At 38.6% G+C, this 20,647-nt stretch overlaps 1 long non-coding RNA gene across 1 annotated transcript; it reads right to left on the reverse strand.

The window, feature by feature from the left end:
* Positions 1-15,000: 15,000 nt before the first annotated feature.
* LOC138961938 (uncharacterized) lies at positions 15,001-19,925 on the reverse strand. Its single transcript, XR_011454357.1, has 3 exons — positions 19,860-19,925; positions 18,994-19,097; positions 15,001-16,232 (listed from the first exon to the last, which is right to left on the reverse strand). It is a non-coding gene; the product is annotated as an uncharacterized lncRNA (long non-coding RNA).
* Between the last annotated feature and the right edge of the window lie 722 nt (positions 19,926-20,647).

Genomic DNA, 20,647 nt, shown 5'->3' on the forward strand with positions numbered 1-20,647 from the left:
AGCGCGAGAATATTTTTCTAATTCATCTTCTAGTTGTTTTTGTATATTACTAATGTGTGCCAGTCTGAATTGTTGACTTTCTGCTGCACTTTCATCAATATTAGGATAAAGCTTCACACTGCTAGTCATCTTTTTAATGCAAAATATAAAATATTTATCTTAATTATCACTGGCCAGTGTTTCTGCTAAGCTTTGAAGCTGTTCATTGCTTAACACCTTATCTGTATAGTAGAAAGCAATCAAATCAAGATAAGTAAGATTAATACTTCTTATTTCTGTTAAATTATTTATATCTGCGTTAACAACAACATTTTGGTTTGACGTCTGTTTTTTTATTGTGTTAGAATCCTTTTGAACAGCAATAAATACTCTGACTTCTTCAACATTTAATGGTCTCCAGTTGAGATTTATTCCTCTCATTAGAACAGTGTTTGTGGTTTCTTCCCTTTTCCTGACAACTATATCAAATATCATAGTTGCATTCTGCCCTATTGGAAGCTTGGGTATAAAATCGACAATGGTGTCAGCGTCCTTTTCAACACTTTGTTTTCTGTGAATGAGATAGTTGTTCTTATGGAAAGGTTTAACTGCAACTTCTCCCCTGCTGTTAATCGCAGGAACAAGGCTAACAATTAGTGGTTTAGCATTGATTGACTTACGGAATGTGTCGTCTTTTCCAACAAGAGTGTATGGACTCACAAATTCAAACTTCATTTCCCAGTCAATCTTTTTTATAACAGGACTAAGTACCCATTTTTTATTCTGATGTTTCCACATGTAGTATATGTCATCGACAATTGGATCAGGTACATTAACATCACGGATTTGGCCTAGTTTGAGAAATCTTGGTTTCTTTTCATCGTCGATTTCCTTTCTCTTGTAATAACCAGTGTCTGTAAACTCGAATGCATACACTGCACCAACTTCAGCATTGCTCTCAAAGTCGATAGCGTCTGCTAAATCTTTCAACTCTATAGTTGAACATGCAACAGGATAAGCTATTGTAGGTCCACTCGACATTTTAATACTCAATATTTTATGGAACTATTTCCAATGTAATGTTAAACAAACAATCAACTGGTTGTCCACTTTGATTTTTCAGATCAATGTGTAGGAATTCATGACACCCTTCCTCCAAGTCCTTGAACTGAAGTGTCTTAAATGTTGGCACGTGCATTTTACAAAAAGAGGCATCACTCGGTGGAAGAATCCTAAGCAGATCAGAACGCTGATCATTAAACAGATTATAGGATGTGTTAAGCTCTCTCATGTGAACAAACAGTACACTGTTAACATCCATGTCAATGGGACGTGTTCCCTTGTATAAATTTGTAATTCCAAGCATATCAAGGAGTTTGGTTGGAAACTCAACGTTTACTTCTCTAGTTTTGGGCATAGTAAGAGTAGCAATGAGACTTGCATGATTTAAACTCGCTGTAATACCTACTGGAGCAAACAATTCTTTCTCTAAAGTGCAGAAGTCATAGTAACCATCTTCTACAGAATGTGTTTTACCATTAATTCTAACCCAGTTGTTAGCCTTTTTTTTACTGATATTATACCAAGTAACCTTGTACATAATTTCATGCAGTGCAACTTTCATTCCTCCATTTTGATTGTTGATAGGGTTTGCAAGTTTAACTGGCACACTAGTCTTCACATTTGTTAGTGTGATAAACATTTTTTATTCAACAACAAAAATGAGTCAGTATAAATTCAACAAAGACGTTAAATACAAAACTGGACCATATTACAATCCAAAGACTATTTCTTTCCATGAGTTGGACTTTGCTGTAACAGAAACACAATCCATTCGCGTTAAAGTGCCTGACCCATTCCATTCTTACCTAAATCCCCCAATCAAAAATGATAGTGTTCCAAAGATGTGGAACTCTCACCCAATTCAGTTCTATCAGAATCAGTTAAACTTTGCAATATTCTGTGCAACCACAGGATGTGGAGTGTCCTATGCAGACCACATGAATAATTCAAACTTACTGACAAAGTGTGTGTACACATTTCACGTTTACTATCAGTGCAGGAGAATCTTGTCTGAACTTCAGGCACCAATGCCGCATGAAAAGAGCTGGAACCCATTCAACAATAGGATAAACATGAAAGTGTATGAGCGTCTCTGCAATGAATTCAATATAGATTTTAAGACCGACTTTAGGCAAAAGCAAGACAAAAACCATGGCATGGGAACACTATATTTATGGGGTGTCCACAGGAGGTATAATTTTGATTACTGGCCAGGTCATACATCTTTTTCTTCAAATGTGCAGGTACAGTTAGGATCAATAGAACAACAGCACCACAATGCATGGACTACTTTTATATTAGACACCGGCAAAGGTTTCACTGGATCAGGTGTTGAAAGGATCAATGAATCTATCCGAACATATGCGTGGTGCTTGCTAGGCTCGCAGGCACAGACACGATCAAACATAATGAGAACAAGCACAGGGTTTGGTGCACAGAAACAGTTGTTATCAAATTTAGAAGATGTCATAAACTCTGCAGTTGATCTGCCTTCCAGCATCAAAAGGTATCAAGACTCTCTCCGTTATGCAAGATCAAAAGTTGACTTTGCTGTTGGTAACGGCCTTTACATGTTACCTTCTGATCTCCAGCTGCAGATTGGAACAATAACAAATTATAACAATGAAATCATTATTGCTAGTGACACCCAGCCGCTTGGAAAGGGTGAAGAACTGAATTCAGAAATCAGAACGATGTTACAGCCATATCACAATGAACAGAAACAAAGCGTGACAAGTGAAGATCACGCTGCAGGTGAAGATCATTCTGTCACTAGTGATGATCAAGCTGTTAGTATTAGTGATGATCATGAATCGCAGAAGACTGCTCTAGTAATTGGTGGAGTGGGTGTAGGCTTACTTTTGCTTTATTCTCGTTAGCAGAACACCTGCAATTAAAACTATTAGAGTCCAGAGATGTTCAGCCATGAAACCAACAACTTTACCTGCAAAAGATAACAGCCAGCTAACAATTGAACCAATGATTCCTGGAAGTGCATCCAAAGCTTTTGCTGCTAGTTTCTTTAATAGTTCTGCAATGTGTTTGAGTTGTTTCTTTACCCATCCCGGATCAGATGGAGGTGAAGGTGAAGGTGGAGGTGGAGGTGTGACAGTGCCACCTGTGAATGTTAACACTAATGTGCTTATTGCAAATCCTAACGCAGTTAGTATACTAGCTATTGTGATTCCCTGCTCTCTGAAAAGCGTTCTAATTCTTTCAGCAAGAGTTGTGTCTTCGTAAAGGATTCTTTGAATTGTATTTTTTATTCTGCTGACCTGTGTTCTCAGTTGTTCTCTATTGTTACTTAGAACTTCTAACCTTATGGCTTTCTCCTCCTGCAAATCTTTTAAACGCTTAGAAATTCTGTTTTTTACTTCTTGTTCTAGGTTCAAATCATCAGCATCAGCAAGTTTTTGTTTCTCTTTGTTTATATCTTCATCCAGCTGACCTAGTTTTGACAGATTATTTGCTATTTCACCTCTGATGGTTTGTAGTGATTGATTAAGGGCTTCTATTTCTCTCATAGGTAATAGTTCATGTGGAGTCTTCAATGAAGTTTCCTCAGAAAAAGAAGTCTCTATCTCTTGTATAAGTTGATCAGCCTCTTCTGCAAGTTTATTAAGATCTTGCAATGGAACAGATTCTATTTGAGTAGCAGTTGGTAGTCCTAGTTCTGCTTGTTGAAGTAAGGAAACAACATGGGAAGATGATGACCGTGTGCTAGGCACAATATCTAATTGCCTAAGTCGATTAGCAGTAAGTTTTTGTTTTAGTGAAACTTTTGATAGAAACTTAGCAGGATTAGATTTATATGTAAGTTGGACTTTTTCTCCTTTATCGCTAGTTGTATATAAATGATTTGCTTCCATTTTGAACTGGTTTGGATCTAAAACATCAGGTTCTTCTCCTAAACTTTTGTAGAAATCTCTAACTTTACCTTCCAGAAGTTCATGTCGTGCCACCTCATAATGCAGTGAATGATGGTAGGGAACCAAAGGGATTGCTTCGCTCATGTCGTCCGCTGGCTCAAATAAATCTTCAAATCCACCTTCTGCCATTTGTAACTTATTTTTTATTTTGAAAATAAAAAAAGATGGCACAATCGTTCGGTTCTGTTCTTGATCCTTACAGAAGGCTGAAAGAACCTCTCGGGGTAAAAGGAATAAGGCAAACAGTTATAGTTACAAATAATCCTTCTACTATTGATCAGAATGAAATACTTACTGTTAGGTTTCCTAATCTAGGTAAGAACGATGTTATTGTACCAGGCACTGTAAGACTATCATTCAAATTAGAATTAGAATCTGGCTCAGATGAAAATAGGACTTTGGCTTATAATGTAGGAAGAGCAATTGTGAGGAAGATTACTGTCAAACTGGAAGGGCGGGAAGTGATGTCATTGAATAATGCAGATGTATTTTTAGTTTACGCAGATAATTGGTTGACTGACAATGAAAAGAAAAACAGAGTGTTTCAAGGGATTCAGTCAGACAATGGGATAAAAGTTAGAATAGGAGCCGGAGATAAAGCTGACAACAAAAAAGATAACGCTGTCAATGTTGCTTTTGGAAACAAATTTTGTATTCCACTTGACTTTGAACTCATAAATTCACATCCTCCCTTCTATCAAGGAGCATTGCGTGACAGGCTGTCATACGACCTGACTTTCAATAGTTATGATCGTGTTATGCTTTCACAAGACCCGGAAGCAAAGTATAAGGTGTCTGGAATTTCTTTAGAGTTTGATGTTGTAAACCATCCTGAACTGGCTAGACTTATAGAAAATCAGTACAGTTCTAAGCTGCCTATCTATTATGAAAGAGTGTTGAATCACAGTACACTTTCAAAAAGCCAGGCCGATCCAATCTGGAACATTAACTTGAATACACCAGCTAGGTCAATGAAGGGAATACTTATGTTGTTTGAGGAACCAAAAGATTCATATGAAAGGCAAATAGAAAAGTTTTACAATCCACTAATCAATAGAGTATATTGCACAATTGAAGGGCAGCCAAACCAAATATTTGCATCTGGCATGCTGCCATACCAACACTATGATGAAGCAAGAAAGTACTTTACTGGAGGAAGATTGAAAGACCCAACATCTGATCTTGTGGCTAAAGATCTACATTTACACGGTGTTGGCGTAGAAGATTTCTTGACAAATAAATATGCGTTATGGCTGGATCTCAGAACAACTGACGACAACAAACTGCATGGAAGTGGAAGGCGAATTGAAAACGGATCAGAAGGAATCACAATACAAATTGAAAAGGAAGTAGGGAGTAGCAGTAAATCAGTTAAGATCTACGTGTTTGTTGTGTCAGATGCGCAGTTAAACATCTCTGAAAGCAGATTACAGGATATTGTTTATTGAACGTGTTAAAATGAAGTATCTAGATTTTCTTCCAAAAGATCCACACTGTTCTTTGATTTGTGGGGCAACAGGTTGCGGCAAAACAAGATATGTTTTGGATTTATTACAGACTGTTTACATAAATCACTTTGAACACATAGTCATATTCTGTCCAACCATAAAGCATAACAGAACATACAAGGAGAGAAAATTCATATGGTCTGATCAAAATATATTTATTGTAAATCCTTCTGATCGTCTAAATGTTTGCTTGGAGCATTATTTCGATCTTTTTCAGAACACGCCAACACTGTTTATTATTGATGACTGTGCAGCAGAACGTGACATTGTTAGAAAGAAAAGTGCACTAGCAAAGCTTGCATTCAGTGGACGACATGCATTAATATCAGTTTGGATATTAACACAAAAATACAATGCAGTTCTGAAAGACTTTAGAGAGCAACTCAAAACAATAACATTGTTCTATTCAAAGGACCGTGACAGTTTTGAAGAGTGCCTTCGAGAAAATGATGTCATTGAAAACAAACAGGAGAGAGAAAGAATAAAGAATAATCTGAAATCTTCTAAGCACTCGAAACTGGTTTTAAAAACTGATCAACCAGTTCAGTATGTATGTTTGTAGAAATCCTTGCTAAGTTCTTGTCAAGTTCTTACTCAAGTTCTTACCAAGTTCTTGTCAATTTCTTACTCAAGTTCTTGTCAAGTTCTTACTCAAGTTCTTACTAAGTTCTTACTCAAGTTCTTGTTAAGTTCTTGTTAAGTTCCTACCTAAGTTCTTACTCAAGTTCCTACCTAAGTTCTTGTCAAGTTCTTACTAAGTTCTTGTTAAGTTTTTACTCAAGTTCTTGTTAAGTTCCTACCTAAGTTCTTACTCAAGTTCCTACCTAAGTTCTTGTTAAGTTCCTACCCAAGTTCTTACTCAAGTTTAATTACTAGATTTTTATTTTATTCTGCATCAAAATAAAATGAACTGTGATGAATTGCTGATGCAGACTGTTACAGATATTGAAATCTGTGACAGTAGGACTATACCTGATAAAAAAGAAAGATTGTATTCACTTGCTGTTTGTGGAAAAACAAAACACTACCTTGGGCAGCAGTTAACTGTGGAAGAAGTACAACATCTTTCCTCAGAAGATATAGAAAAGTATCATGGACGGTATGAATCAGTGCTTGGTTCTAAGATGGTTAGAAGTATTGGACAGACTGTTATAGGTTTGTACACAAAGATTTTTGGACATTTTACACCTCTCGACTCGGAGGAAGACTTAACACATGATCTAACTCATGACCCTGTTGTTTCCAAGTCCCTCGAATCTCTTGCCTGTGGCCTGTATTATCGATTTGGTGCTTTATTAGTACCATTTGTTGCTGGATTAATTACTTTCAAACACATTAATTTTCAGAATAAAAAAGATGACAGATCAGTTGAAGCAGACAGTGGAGCAGACGAAAATACCAGAAGTGAACACAGTGACAAAGAAACCTGGTAGAGTAGAAGCAGGAAAAAAACTAGCCGAATGGAACAGACAAAAAAAGTTAAATCAAAAGGCAAAGCAGAACATTATGTCTGAAGTTGAGCAGACACCAAACATTCCTGAAGTGACTAAGGTCACACAAACTGATCAAGAATTAAAATCTTCATTTCTATCATACAGAAAAGTAGCTGTAGCAGCTGTTGTTGGAGGAGGTGGATACTTGCTTTACAAACTTTGGCAAGGCAAATATAAAGTGTCAGAAACACCAAAATCAGAAACACCAAAACCAGAAACACCAAAACCAACAAACAAAGCAGTACAAACAATAACAAAGCCCACAGTAGTACCTGCAGTGGATTCATTTCATATGGAATAATTTTAATATTTTAATTTTGATAACATAAAAATGAGTTCTGAAAAGACAATAGTTAATCTAGTTTATCACGCTGCAGTGATTGGAGGCTTGAGTGTAGGTTACACAATGCTGGGTAAAAGTCTCCTCAGAATGAAACCAGCCGACTTGGGAAAGTTAGACTTCGAAGACGGTGCTAAACTAATTGGTGTTGTGACAGCTTCCTTTGCAACAAAAGACTTCCTGGTGAAGCAAGGAATTATTCCAGAAAATATAAACATGTAAGACAATAAAATGGCTAGCTTGGTTATGATGGTGGGAGGTGCGATTGTAAATGCGCTTGCATTTTCTGGCAGCAACTATTTGTTTTCTAAACTGCAAAATGGTGAAGAGAGGGAAAGGCACAACAAAGCCATGGAACAACTGGCGAAAGCACAGGATGAATACGAGAAGAAACGAATTGCGCAGTTAGACTTTATGAATGATAAACTCAGGCAGCAAGGACATGCAAACAAAACCTTTGACAATGTTGATGCAGCCATTCAAGAATACTATCTTGTAACTGGAAAGAAAATGAAGACAAGTGCTCCTCCAAAACTGGGTGACTTTTATCAGCCTTCAGAAGAGCAGAAGGTGGGCGAGATTGTTTTCATTGTTATTGGTATGGCTGTTGTTTACTTTATTGCGCGTGCTGTCAAATCTTAATATTCTGTCATTTAAAAAACCATGAGTGATGCTTTGTTATCTAAAATATATTATTCCCCAAAAGGATACTGGAAAGGAAGAACTGCTATTGACAAGCTCAGCGACGCAGCAGGTGTTTCTCAAGATATAGCAAAGAAATGGTTGTCAAAGCAGGCAGTTTGGCAGATCTATTTACCTGCACCAAGAAAAATTACACGACCACACTTTGTTAACATTAAACCGAATGACACTCATCAAATAGACCTGCTGTATTTACCGCATGACACAGTCAGAAGGAAGAAATATAAGTATGCACTGACTGTAGTTGATGTTGCAACAAGATACAAAGATGCTGAACCGTTGACAGAGAAAAGTGCTATAGCTACAGCTGTTGCCCTGCAAGAAATTTACAGACGTGGACCACTAAAGTATTCCAGAATGATTCAGTGCGATGATGGTAAGGAGTTTAAAGGAGCTGTCAACCAGCTTCTGTTAAAACATCATGTTACAGTGAAGAGAGGTATTCCAGGAAACCACAGGTCACAGGCTATTGTTGAGAGCTTTAACAAACAGTTGGCAGAAAAACTGTTTTCATATCAGTACCATCAGGAATTTTTGGACACAGAAAGTAAATTGCGTAACACTGAATGGGTCAAAAGATTACCATCAGTACTTAGAGCAATGAATCTGGAGGTATTTAAAGCTACAGGGTTAAGACCAGTTGATGCAATCAAACAGAAAACAATACCTGTTGCTCCAAAGTCAACAACACCAGTGGCATTACTACCTTTCAATCAGAAAGTCAGATATTTATATGCACCCGGTGAAGCTGAGGGTGACAGCAGGAAGCGTGCAACGGATCCAATCTGGAGTATTGACATTCATGAAATCAAGAGAGTAGTAGAGACAAATCCACCTATATATTACTTGAGAGAACCAGCACCGCAAAGAGCCTTTGTAAAAGAGGAATTACAATTAGTTCCACGTGGTACAAATGTTAAATGATTTTTTATTTCAGATTTTATAGTGTTAACAAAAATGGAAGCTCTGAGAAAGAATTCTAAGCAACTTCATTTTTTTAATTTATATTTTTATTTTGAGTTATAAAATCAAACTCACAGCGATGGAAGACTCTGTATTAGAATCTTTATCGACAGTATTTGACACCGTTGAATTACAAGTAACGGATCCTCAAAATGTGCAGTCCAGTGTGCAAGACGCCATTGAACAAATTCCAAACAATTTGTTGATTGAACCTCCAGTAAAAGTGCAGATAGTCAGTTTAATAAAATACAAAACAGTCAGTGATGAGGTGCTAGAAGTTCATGTTTCAACCAGACAACTAGCACTTAATTCTATGGCAGAATTGAATGGAAACTGGGCAGATGAAATGATGAAACGGTTTGAGCAAGCTGCAGAGGATGCAAAGATGAAAGGATCCGGATGGTCAGAAGGTGAAATTATAAAAATAGAATTGAAGCTAAGTAAATTTGCCCCCATCAGAGGTAGAAGTTACATACCTTTACCTCCTGCTCTTGTCAAAAAACGTGCTGTGCTGAACATAAAGAATGATGATGACAAATGTTTTATGTGGTGTGTTCTGGCAAGACTGTACAGTGTAAAGAAAAATGCAGAAAGAGTGTCTAACTATCATGCATACAGAAATAAACTAAACTTTACTGGTATTGAATTTCCTGTCAGCATTACAAGCATTGACAAATTTGAACAGCAAAACAAACCCATCACCGTAAATGTTTACACGTGGGATGAGGAAGATGAACTGAAACCAGTCAGAATATCAAAGAACTCACCAACGATTGGTGATTGTGATACTAACCATGTTGACATGTTACTAATGACTGATGGTGTAAAATATCATTACACTTTGATTCGTACAATGAGTAGACTGATGGCGAGCACAAGCAATCACAATAGTAAACAAGACTTTTGTAGGCGATGTCTCTTGCGTATTCCATCAATTCATGCAGCACTTATACACAAGCAACATTGTAAGAGCGTTGATGATGCGGTTGTGAAGTTAACAACACCACCGCCAGACAGCAAAGTGTATTTTAAGAATGTATGCAAACTACAGAAAAGTCCTTATGTTGTTTATGCTGACTTTGAATCTATCATTGTGCCATATGAAGGACCTTTACCAAAAGACCTACCTAAAACAGTAACTCTAAGTAATCATCAAGTCTGTTCATATGCATTTATTGTTGTTAGTTCAGATGGTAAACATTCTAAACCGCAATTGTACAGAGGACCTAATGCAGCAAAGAACTTCTTACAGCAAATGAACCAAGTGCGAAATGACTGCTCCAAACAACTGAATCTTTCAGACATTGTTATGAAACCTGAAGACCAAGAACAGTTTAACTCTACCACACAGTGTTGGATATGCGAACAAAGTCTAACACCAAACACAGACAATCCAATAGTAAGAGATCATGATCATGTAAGTGGGCAGTTCCGAGGAGCAGCACACAGCAAATGTAATCTACAATTAAAGTTTGATCCTAAGACTTGGAAGCTTCCAATCTTCTTCCATAACTTGCGCGGTTATGATTCACATCTGATCATGCAGGCAGTAACTGATGAATACAAAGCAAGATGCATTGCGCAGTCTTCAGAAAAGTACATGGCCTTTACTCTGAATAGTTTATACTTCTACGATTCTGCTCAACATCTGATGGGAACACTTGAGTCTTTATCTTCATCACTAACTGCTTTCCCAATCACATGTAAGTACTTTGACAGTGACTTAGTTAGAAAGGGAGTCTATCCATATGAATACATGGATTCGTGGGAGAGGTTTGATGAAGATGAGTTACCACCAAAGGATGCTTACTTCTCACGGCTGAAGGGTAAAGGTATAAGTGACGAAGACTATGAACACGCTAAGACTGCATGGAATAAATTAGGATGTAATACAATGGGTGATTATCATGATCAATATTTGTTGGCTGATGTTTGTTTACTTGCAGATATATTTGAGAATTACAGAAGAACATGTATGAAGCACTACAATCTAGATCCTTCACATTACATATCTGCACCAGGCATGAGCTGGGATGCATTTCTTAGATTTACAGGAGTAAAGATTGACTTGCTATCAGATCTACCTACACTTCAGATGATTGAAAATGGACTACGTGGAGGAATCAGTATGGCTTCACACAATTACTGCAAAGCCAACAACAAATACTTGGACGACTTTGATCCTATGAAACCTTCTAATTACATCATGTATCTAGATGCAAACAATTGTATGGTTGGGCAATGTGTCAGACGCTTCCACTTCGGAACTTTAAGATCTATTCAGGACCATTTTCACAATGTGTTGTGCTGACAATATTAAAAGCAGGCCCAAACAGTCGAAAGGGATGGATACTAGAAGTTGACTTAGACTATCCACTATCACTTCATGATCTACATAATGATTATCCTTTAGCGGCTGAGAGGTTAAAAGTAAACCCAAGAGAACCTCCAAAGCTGGTGCCCAATCTGTTTCACAAAAAGAAGTATGTGTGTCACTACAGACTGTTACAGTTTTACATTAGACATGGATTAATTTTGAAGGCTGTTCATCGTATAATTTTATTTGATCAAGAACAGTTTATGAAACCTTACATCATGAAAAACACAGAACTGAGAACCAAAGCCGCTGATGCATCAGAGAAAGACTTTTTTAAACTGATGAACAACAGTTGCTTTGGTAAGACAATGGAAAACCCACACAAGAGAAAGGATGTTAGACTTGTTACAAGAGAAAATGAGGCCATCAAGCTGACATCCAAACCACAGTATCAAGACTTTAAATACTTTCATGAACAGCTGTATGGTATCTTAATGAAAAAACTTGTAGTCAAGCTTGACAAACCAGTATTCATAGGCTTTACTGTGCTAGAGTTGTCAAAACTGTTGATGCTTGAGTTTTTGTATGATTATTTGAAACCAAGATATCCCAAATCGAGAGTACTTTACACAGACACAGATTCATTCTTACTTGACATTCCAGCGGATGACATTTACAAAGATCTAGAAGCTGAAAGTCCTGCAGTAAAAGGAAAAGATTCTTTTTATGACACTTGCGACTACCCTAAAGAATCACCATTGCACTCAAATGTTAACAAGAAGGTTATTGGAAAGATGAAAGATGAAATGAATGGGAAGATAATTAAGGAGTATGTTGGATTGCGTGCAAAGATGTACAGTGTTGCAAGTGAGAAAGGGGTGGTTAAAAAAGCAAAGGGTGTAAGCAAACAGGTTGTAAAGTCGAGCATATCGCATGATAACTACAAGGAAGCACTGTTTCAGAAGCGAGTGTTTCACCATGACAACCCTAAGATCAGTTCCGCGCTTCATCAGATCAACACAACTATTGTAAACAAGAAATCTTTAGATGCTAATGACACAAAGCGCGTTTATTCATCACCAGAATATTCTTATGCAATTGGCCACCGGAGAACAAACGCGGCTTCAAATAGTCTGAGTGTGTAATAAGAATTTTTGTCAATCGGGAAAACCCGCTATGACGGGGAAGTGTTTGTGAAAGGGGAGTAGGTTGAGTTTCAAAGCAGCCACCAAGTACACTTTTCAAAGCTTGATTCAATAAACAAGTTTTAATATTCATGAACCACGTGATACACCAGAACCAATCGTGGTGGAACAATATTACACAAGTCATTTGCATAAAGTGCACTCGGTGGCCGCCTGAAAAGGCAGCCTAAATATTGAAGCGAAGCGTTGAAACAGCAAGACCAGCGGTTTACCAGCAAGACCTACCGTTCACGCGTGAACGGTACTATTTTTAGAATCCTAGAATTCTTGAGAATTTCGGAGCTGGCTTGTTTCTGGTACACATACAGGCAAAATTGGTCATCACTGAGTTTGTGTAACACAGGAAGTTGTGAAATACGTCACGGCAAAATTGTTACCAAAAACATCATAGATCGTATTGTGCAGGGTCAACTGCAACAAACTCAAACCGAGCCATTCATTCCTTCTTGTATTTGAGCGACTTATATACCAACATTTTTATGTCTTATTTTCAGCACAGGTGTAGGAAAAATCATAAAACAAAATGTTATTTATTTTCTAATTTAACATTTTTTTTACAAATATGACCATGGTCTTTTAAACATACAGTGACATTAAACATTGTTATGTTAAAAAAAAGAAAAAAGAAAGAAAGCTTTTGCGCACAAATCAGAAATACAGGCCAAACCGTGAGTTTCTGTGGCAAAGCGCGACAGAGGAAATTGCACTGGTTTTATTTTTAGATCAGTGGGAAATTTTCAAGAACAGACGCTTGCATTTGGATGTGTCCAATAATAGTAGGTTTGGTTGTGATCAATCAGAATAATGTAGGCAGGGATGTCGTTAGGCGTCGGACATATAACGATGAAAATCCCCAAATGTCCGATTCACATTGTCGCATGTCGGTCAGATGTCCTATCGTTTTAGCCTGAGCGTGGTCATTGTCCGACTCGATATATCAATCAATCAATGAGTCTTATATCGCGCATATTCCGTGGGTACAGTGTACTCCATTCCTTCGGACAGCGCGATATTCGTTAATTTTCATTTCAAGATACAAATCTTCTAAAAGACCGAACGCTCTCGTGTTCAGCTGACACTGAAGTTGCCAGTACCGTATGATCTTTTCTTTTGTTGGGAATTCCCGATCCGCCACAGAGATGCAGCGCACTGATCTAAACTGACTAGTGCATGCTACAGGAGTACGGGAGACAACTCCAACTGACTAAATTTGTCGTCTGCTTTTGTTTTCGATACGAGACGATTATTTAGCTTGCTGTAAATAAAACGAAAGGGGAGACCAACAGCAAAAAATCCAGGATATCCATAAAGAACACCTGCAACGGCTCGTAATTTCCGTGGTTGTATTAAGAGAAAGGGGGAATGTACGTTCTGGGTTACTGATTCCGACAGACCCGGCATTGGTTCAAAACAACCTTACTTTACTGTATTTTTTTTTTGGTATGGATTTATGCAGTATTTTTCTGATTTTGTCGCATGTTTCATTTTAGTAAAAGTTTAGTCCAGAAGCCTATTTTTGGTTAATATTTAGGGTCTGTCGGAATCGGTGAGCCAGAACGTACATTCCCCCTTTCTCTCCCCGCTTAAAACATCATTGTAGTCTACATGGAGGAAGCCGTGTGGGGGTTTCCACATGGCCAAATTCGATCTCAGGCAGTGTAGGGATACTGAAAATATAACAGGAGCATAGAGCAAAGAGTTTTCTACTTGGGCTATAACAGAGTCTTTAAATAAAATTAATGTCTCATCTTTGTTACAGTCAAATCTGACGGGTCCTTAAAAAACAAATCAAGAGAGGGAAAAAACCAACAAAGCCAGAAAAAACAGCTATTGGACGGTAGACACACAAGCTTCCGCAAAAACAACAACCCTGGTCACTAAGTGACTCCCGCTGTATTACCTCAATATCATGGATGTTTTGTGATGTGGACCTTTTTTTCTTTCATGTGAACACTTTTGATTGTGTGAAAGTTTGTTATCCTCATTTCTAAGAAAAGAAGAAAGCAGGCCGCCGGTGAGAGTGCTCCCCCAACCAGAGAGAAGAAAGAGAAATGAATATAGTTGTTGTTGTTGTTGTTGTTGTTGTTGTTGTTGTTTTTTTAGAATTGTAAGGTTTGAGTTGTGTGTGTCGTAAAAAAAATATGGGCGTGAATTTCGGGTAAAAAAGTACATCTTCGAAATAAATATTTAAAAAAGCTGTGTGTATGTGAGTGTGTGTGTAAGTGCGTGTGTGTAAGTGCGTGTGTGTAAGTGTGTGTGTGTGTGTCTCTCTCTCTCTCTGGATGAGAGTAACTTTCTTTTTATTTTATTGTTTTAATGTGTTGATGTATTACAAGCATTATTATTGTGGTTGAATGTTTTGGGGATGCTTGGATTTACAAATGATATAGTCACACAACACTTTACAAGACGATAAGAAAACACAAGATAAAAGCAAACTCTCACTGCCACACACCCGCCTCACACATCACATCCGTACAATGATATAACTCAAATAGTAGTTGATATGACAAAGGTTTTTTTATTGTTTTAAACGAACATAAAACATAGTGCACAAAATAGACACATATTGCCGCGCCACCGTTGCGTGTGTCTGTGTGTGTTAATGTATGTATCGCACGGGGTGGTTTTTTATTTTTATTTTTTTTTTGGGGTGCTGATACGTTTCGCGTATTGTGGTGCGTATTGTTGATTGTCATGGCTGTTCCGCTGTGCGGTTGAGTTAGTGTGTGAATGTATGGTGCACGAGTTGGTAGGAGTGGTGATGTCGTTGTGGTGTGGTATGTTTAGTTGTCGCGTGGGTTGCTATAGGACTGAGTGTGCCAGTCTTGGCGATCCACCACGGTGGGCGTATACAACGAACACACGCGAACCGAAAGTACACACACATAACTGACAGTACCGACATCACACAGGTTTAGACTAGAGAGAAAATAACATTCCACAAAACCTTTAGAGGAGAAAGGAGCTTCATATACCACACACAATTCGGAAAACAATTTAAGAAGTTACTTTGAGAATAATCACAACAAAATATATTCACATTGTCGTCATACACCGTAGCTAATTTAGGCACAGGTTGGACTGACGTCTTATACTTCTTCAGGTAATCAGGGCAGACAGAGCGATCAATTTAATCATCCTTTATATATCTTTCTCCGTCTTTCCTTATTATAGGCCTATTCTTCCGTCCTGTGACTTTCGGTTTTCTAACCCGTCTTTTCTACTTGGCTATTCAACATCCGGTGATTATTTCCATTTTGTTCTAATTTTACCATAGACAACTGCGAACTTGCTAATAGTCAAACATGTGCCAACTTACGCTCATAATAAACCAGTTCGTTCCTCTTAACTCCTTATCTTAAACAAACTTTGACGGGTCTTCTAAGACAATCATTGACCGTTAGATACACTTTGGTATTAATGTCTCGTTTCTGCTTACATTATCACTGACTTGAACCCTTGGAACCTAAATAGCTTTACCTACTGACCACTTGGCTGTTACATGATGCAATCTCACTATACAACTCGTTACTGTCGTAGAGGTTCGAAAAGTTTCTCTTTTTTTGGTACTCTCTTTTTCTTTGTTATGTGTTCCAGACTCACTCTCGGCCTGGGCTCTCTCTCTCTCTCTCTCTCTCTCTCTCATTCCGTCTCTCTCTCTCATTCCGTCTCTCTCTCTCATTCCGTCTCTTTACGCTATAGACTCATATAGGTGAAAGGACTGGTAAGGCTGAAATAAGACAAAAGAAGTGAAGTAAAGGGGTGCTCTGTGGAAACACTCCCGCCGCGTGAAGGCGACCCCATGGGAGCACCTATTTTAAATTCTAAAGCTAGCTATATGCGAAAGCAAACCCCCTCTGTTGCCCGCACAAATACATCTCCGCCGTCGTCTTATAATCCCGCTAAATTAAAACCTAGACCTGATGGCTTAATTAAACTACCTATTTTAAATTCTAAACCTAAATGGCCTTTTTTCATACTCAGCTCCGTTGGCCTTGGGGCGGGAAAAATGACCTTAGTGGGCCGCGTCCACCTTCTAACGTTTTAAAACCTAGACCTGATGACTAAAACTTAATTAAACTACCTATTTTAAATTCTAAACCTAAATGGCCTTCTTTTTCATACTCAGCTCCGTTGGCCTTGGGGCGGGAAAAATGGCCTTAGTGGGCCGCGTCCACCTTCTAACGTTTTAAAACCTAGACCTGATGACTAAAACTTAATTAAACTTACCTAATTTACAGTCTAAACCTAAATGGCCTTTTTACCCGTTCTTTCTCAGAACATAATCAGCTCCGTTGGCCTTTGGGGCGGGAAAAATGGCCTCCTGGTGTTGGCCGCGTCCACCTTCTAAACGTTTTAAAACCCTAGACCTGATGACTTAATTATTAAACTAACTACTTATTTTAAATTCTGAAGTGGCCTTTTCCGTTCTCAGCTCCTGTTGTGGCCTTGGTTTTTGGTCCCACACAGAACAAACAGAGCCTTCGTTTTGTGGACCGCGCCTTCTTTAAAACCCTAGACCTGATGACTTAATTATTAAACTAACTACTTATTTTAAATTCTGAAGTGGCCTTTTCCGTTCTCAGCTCCTGTTGTGGCCTTGGTTTTTGGTCCCACACAGAACAAACAGAGCCTTCGTTTTGTGGACCGCGCCTTCTTTAAAACCCTAGACCTGATGACTTAATTATTAAACTAACTACTTATTTTAAATTCTGAAGTGGCCTTTTCCGTTCTCAGCTCCTGTTGTGGCCTTGGTTTTTGGTCCCACACAGAACAAACAGAGCCTTCGTTTTGTGGACCGCGCCTTCTTTAAAACCCTAGACCTGATGACTTAATTATTAAACTACTTATTTTAAATTCTGAAGTGGCCTTTTCCGTTCTCAGCTCCTGTTGTGGCCTTGGTTTTTGGTCCCACACAGAACAAACAGAGCCTTCGTTTTGTGGACCGCGCCTTCTTTAAAACCCTAGACCTGATGACTTAATTATTAAACTAACTACTTATTTTAAATTCTGAAGTGGCCTTTTCCGTTCTCAGCTCCTGTTGTGGCCTTGGTTTTTGGTCCCACACAGAACAAACAGAGCCTTCGTTTTGTGGACCGCGCCTTCTTTAAAACCCTAGACCTGATGACTTAATTATTAAACTAACTACTTATTTTAAATTCTGAAGTGGCCTTTTCCGTTCTCAGCTCCTGTTGTGGCCTTGGTTTTTGGTCCCACACAGAACAAACAGAGCCTTCGTTTTGTGGACCGCGCCTTCTTTAAAACCCTAGACCTGATGACTTAATTATTAAACTAACTACTTATTTTAAATTCTGAAGTGGCCTTTTCCGTTCTCAGCTCCTGTTGTGGCCTTGGTTTTTGGTCCCACACAGAACAAACAGAGCCTTCGTTTTGTGGACCGCGCCTTCTTTAAAACCCTAGACCTGATGACTTAATTATTAAACTAACTACTTATTTTAAATTCTGAAGTGGCCTTTTCCGTTCTCAGCTCCTGTTGTGGCCTTGGTTTTTGGTCCCACACAGAACAAACAGAGCCTTCGTTTTGTGGACCGCGCCTTCTTTAAAACCCTAGACCTGATGACTTAATTATTAAACTACTTATTTTAAATTCTGAAGTGGCCTTTTCCGTTCTCAGCTCCTGTTGTGGCCTTGGTTTTTGGTCCCACACAGAACAAACAGAGCCTTCGTTTTGTGGACCGCGCCTTCTTTATAACCCTAGACCTGATGACTTAATTATTAAACTAACTACTTATTTTAAATTCTGAAGTGGCCTTTTCCGTTCTCAGCTCCTGTTGTGGCCTTGGTTTTTGGTCCCACACAGAACAAACAGAGCCTTCGTTTTGTGGACCGCGCCTTCTTTATAACCCTAGACCTGATGACTTAATTATTAAACTAACTACTTATTTTAAATTCTGAAGTGGCCTTTTCCGTTCTCAGCTCCTGTTGTGGCCTTGGTTTTTGGTCCCACACAGAACAAACAGAGCCTTCGTTTTGTGGACCGCGCCTTCTTTAAAACCCTAGACCTGATGACTTAATTATTAAACTAACTACTTATTTTAAATTCTGAAGTGGCCTTTTTTTCATACTCAGCTCCGTTGGCCTTGGGGCGGGAAAAATGGCCTCATGGGCCGCGTCCACCTTCTAAACGTTTTAAAACCCTAGACCTGATGACTTAATTATTAAACTAACTACTTATTTTAAATTCTGAAGTGGCCTTTTCCGTTCTCAGCTCCTGTTGTGGCCTTGGTTTTTGGTCCCACACAGAACAAACAGAGCCTTCGTTTTGTGGACCGCGCCTTCTTTAAAACCCTAGACCTGATGATGTTGTTTTCCCCCTAACTAGTGAAAGACAAATTGTTTTTTTCTCTCTCTCTCTCTCTCTCTCTCTCTCTCTCTCTCTCTCTCTCTCTCTCTCTCTCTCTTCTCTCTCCCTCTCTCTTACACACACACACACATACAAAATAAAGGAGGGGTCAACCACACACATTTACCTTTTTTGTTAAAAATTTGAGACGATCTGGCTAGCTGGCTGGCTGGCTTTGTGGGGTCGGGGTTGCTTTCCTTGTTGTTATTTTTTTAAGTTGAAAGGTCCTTTCTGTGTGTAAAATATAAAACAAAATGTTGTAAACTCGCGAAAGATAAAGAGATATTATGAGGAAATGTCATAATAATACTACATGACACTACATGATATACTCCCTTATAAATTAATGTGGCTAAACTAATCCTAATACTTATGGTCCCAGCATAGAATTCTGAGTTTGTTGGTATTCAGCACCATGCTTTTGCATTATTTGGCAAGAAGAATCGTGGCAGACTGCCTCATCTACATTTCAACTGGTGACCCAAAATATATTCTTTACTTTCAATTACGCGTTTGGCTTAAAACTAACAACATACGCTATAACATCAACCCGACTAATTGCTAACACATTGCGTGGACTGCTGGCACGCCTAGCTTTCTTTGTCTCCGAGTGCAAAACCTACGTGGTCGGTTATCGCAGCCACAGTGGCCTCAGTTTGGTACATAACACTATTTCCTGACTTTCAGCACAGCCCTAAATAGCAAACATGTTTGCCACGAAAATGTCTTATACCATACTGCAGGGATAATTTACAAAAAAAATAATATTGACCCAAACAAAAAGGCTCGGCGATATCAGCTAGTCAACAAAGACACGAAACACTTTATCGACAATCATCTTCGACCGGTCTCTAGCATTCCAATTTACACAACTTCTCATGGTACCTACAGTACAAATATTGTTACTTATACCAACAATCATCAATATAAAACATCATTAGAACAAAAAAGATACATAATTATATTCAAAAAGCGTTAAAGTTAAACACCTACCGGCTATTCTCTCAGCCTGCGTTGTCAGACATCACAGAACACAACCTGCTCCTTCCCGAGTTCGAGCGCAAATGAAAGAACCGCACGCCAGCCTTGGCGGTACCCCTGCATAACTTGAGATCATCCACACAAACTAGTTCCTACAATAATGGCGCTAAGACTGCCATTCCCTAACTTGCTACAAATATAAAGTTTGTCCTTACCGAAGGGCTTCGTTATTCCGTTAAATTATAAACTTGGTAATATTTCTTGTTGCAATTATTTTCTTCGTAGTTTTGGGAATAAAATTACTACGCCGTTAGCACCCCCATGAGTACACTGTGTGCGTCCGAATCGCGGCCGGCGCCTTGCTCGAGTCCAACAAGGGCCAAGAGCTAGGCGTGGGGAATGTGAGCGTAGGTTAGGTCACACCTAATCCTTTGAGAGCAGGTCACACTTTGATCGCTTCTTGTGTTCATGATTAAATCAAATCAGTTTACTGTTTTCTATGGGATTGACAACAAAAGGGATTGAATCAAACAAAAGTTCAACATCCTTCGTGAAGATTTTTTTTACTGATTAAAAGAAGTGTAAATGACGAAAGAAAGTGATGGACTAAGTACGGCTGGTTTAGGGCATTGCAAGAGTCGAGATGGATATATCATGTGTTACTCTGTGCAAGTGAGAGAAAGACACACAAGTATTAGTCGGTGTAGATTACAATGAAATTTCAAGCCGATGAAGACACACTTTCTACCAAAGACATGACGGGGGTTTACAGCGTGACTTTTTATGTCCAGAAGAAAATC

This window comes from Littorina saxatilis, linkage group LG1, assembly GCF_037325665.1.
Source record: "Littorina saxatilis isolate snail1 linkage group LG1, US_GU_Lsax_2.0, whole genome shotgun sequence".
Taxonomy (NCBI): Eukaryota; Metazoa; Mollusca; class Gastropoda; order Littorinimorpha; family Littorinidae; genus Littorina; species Littorina saxatilis.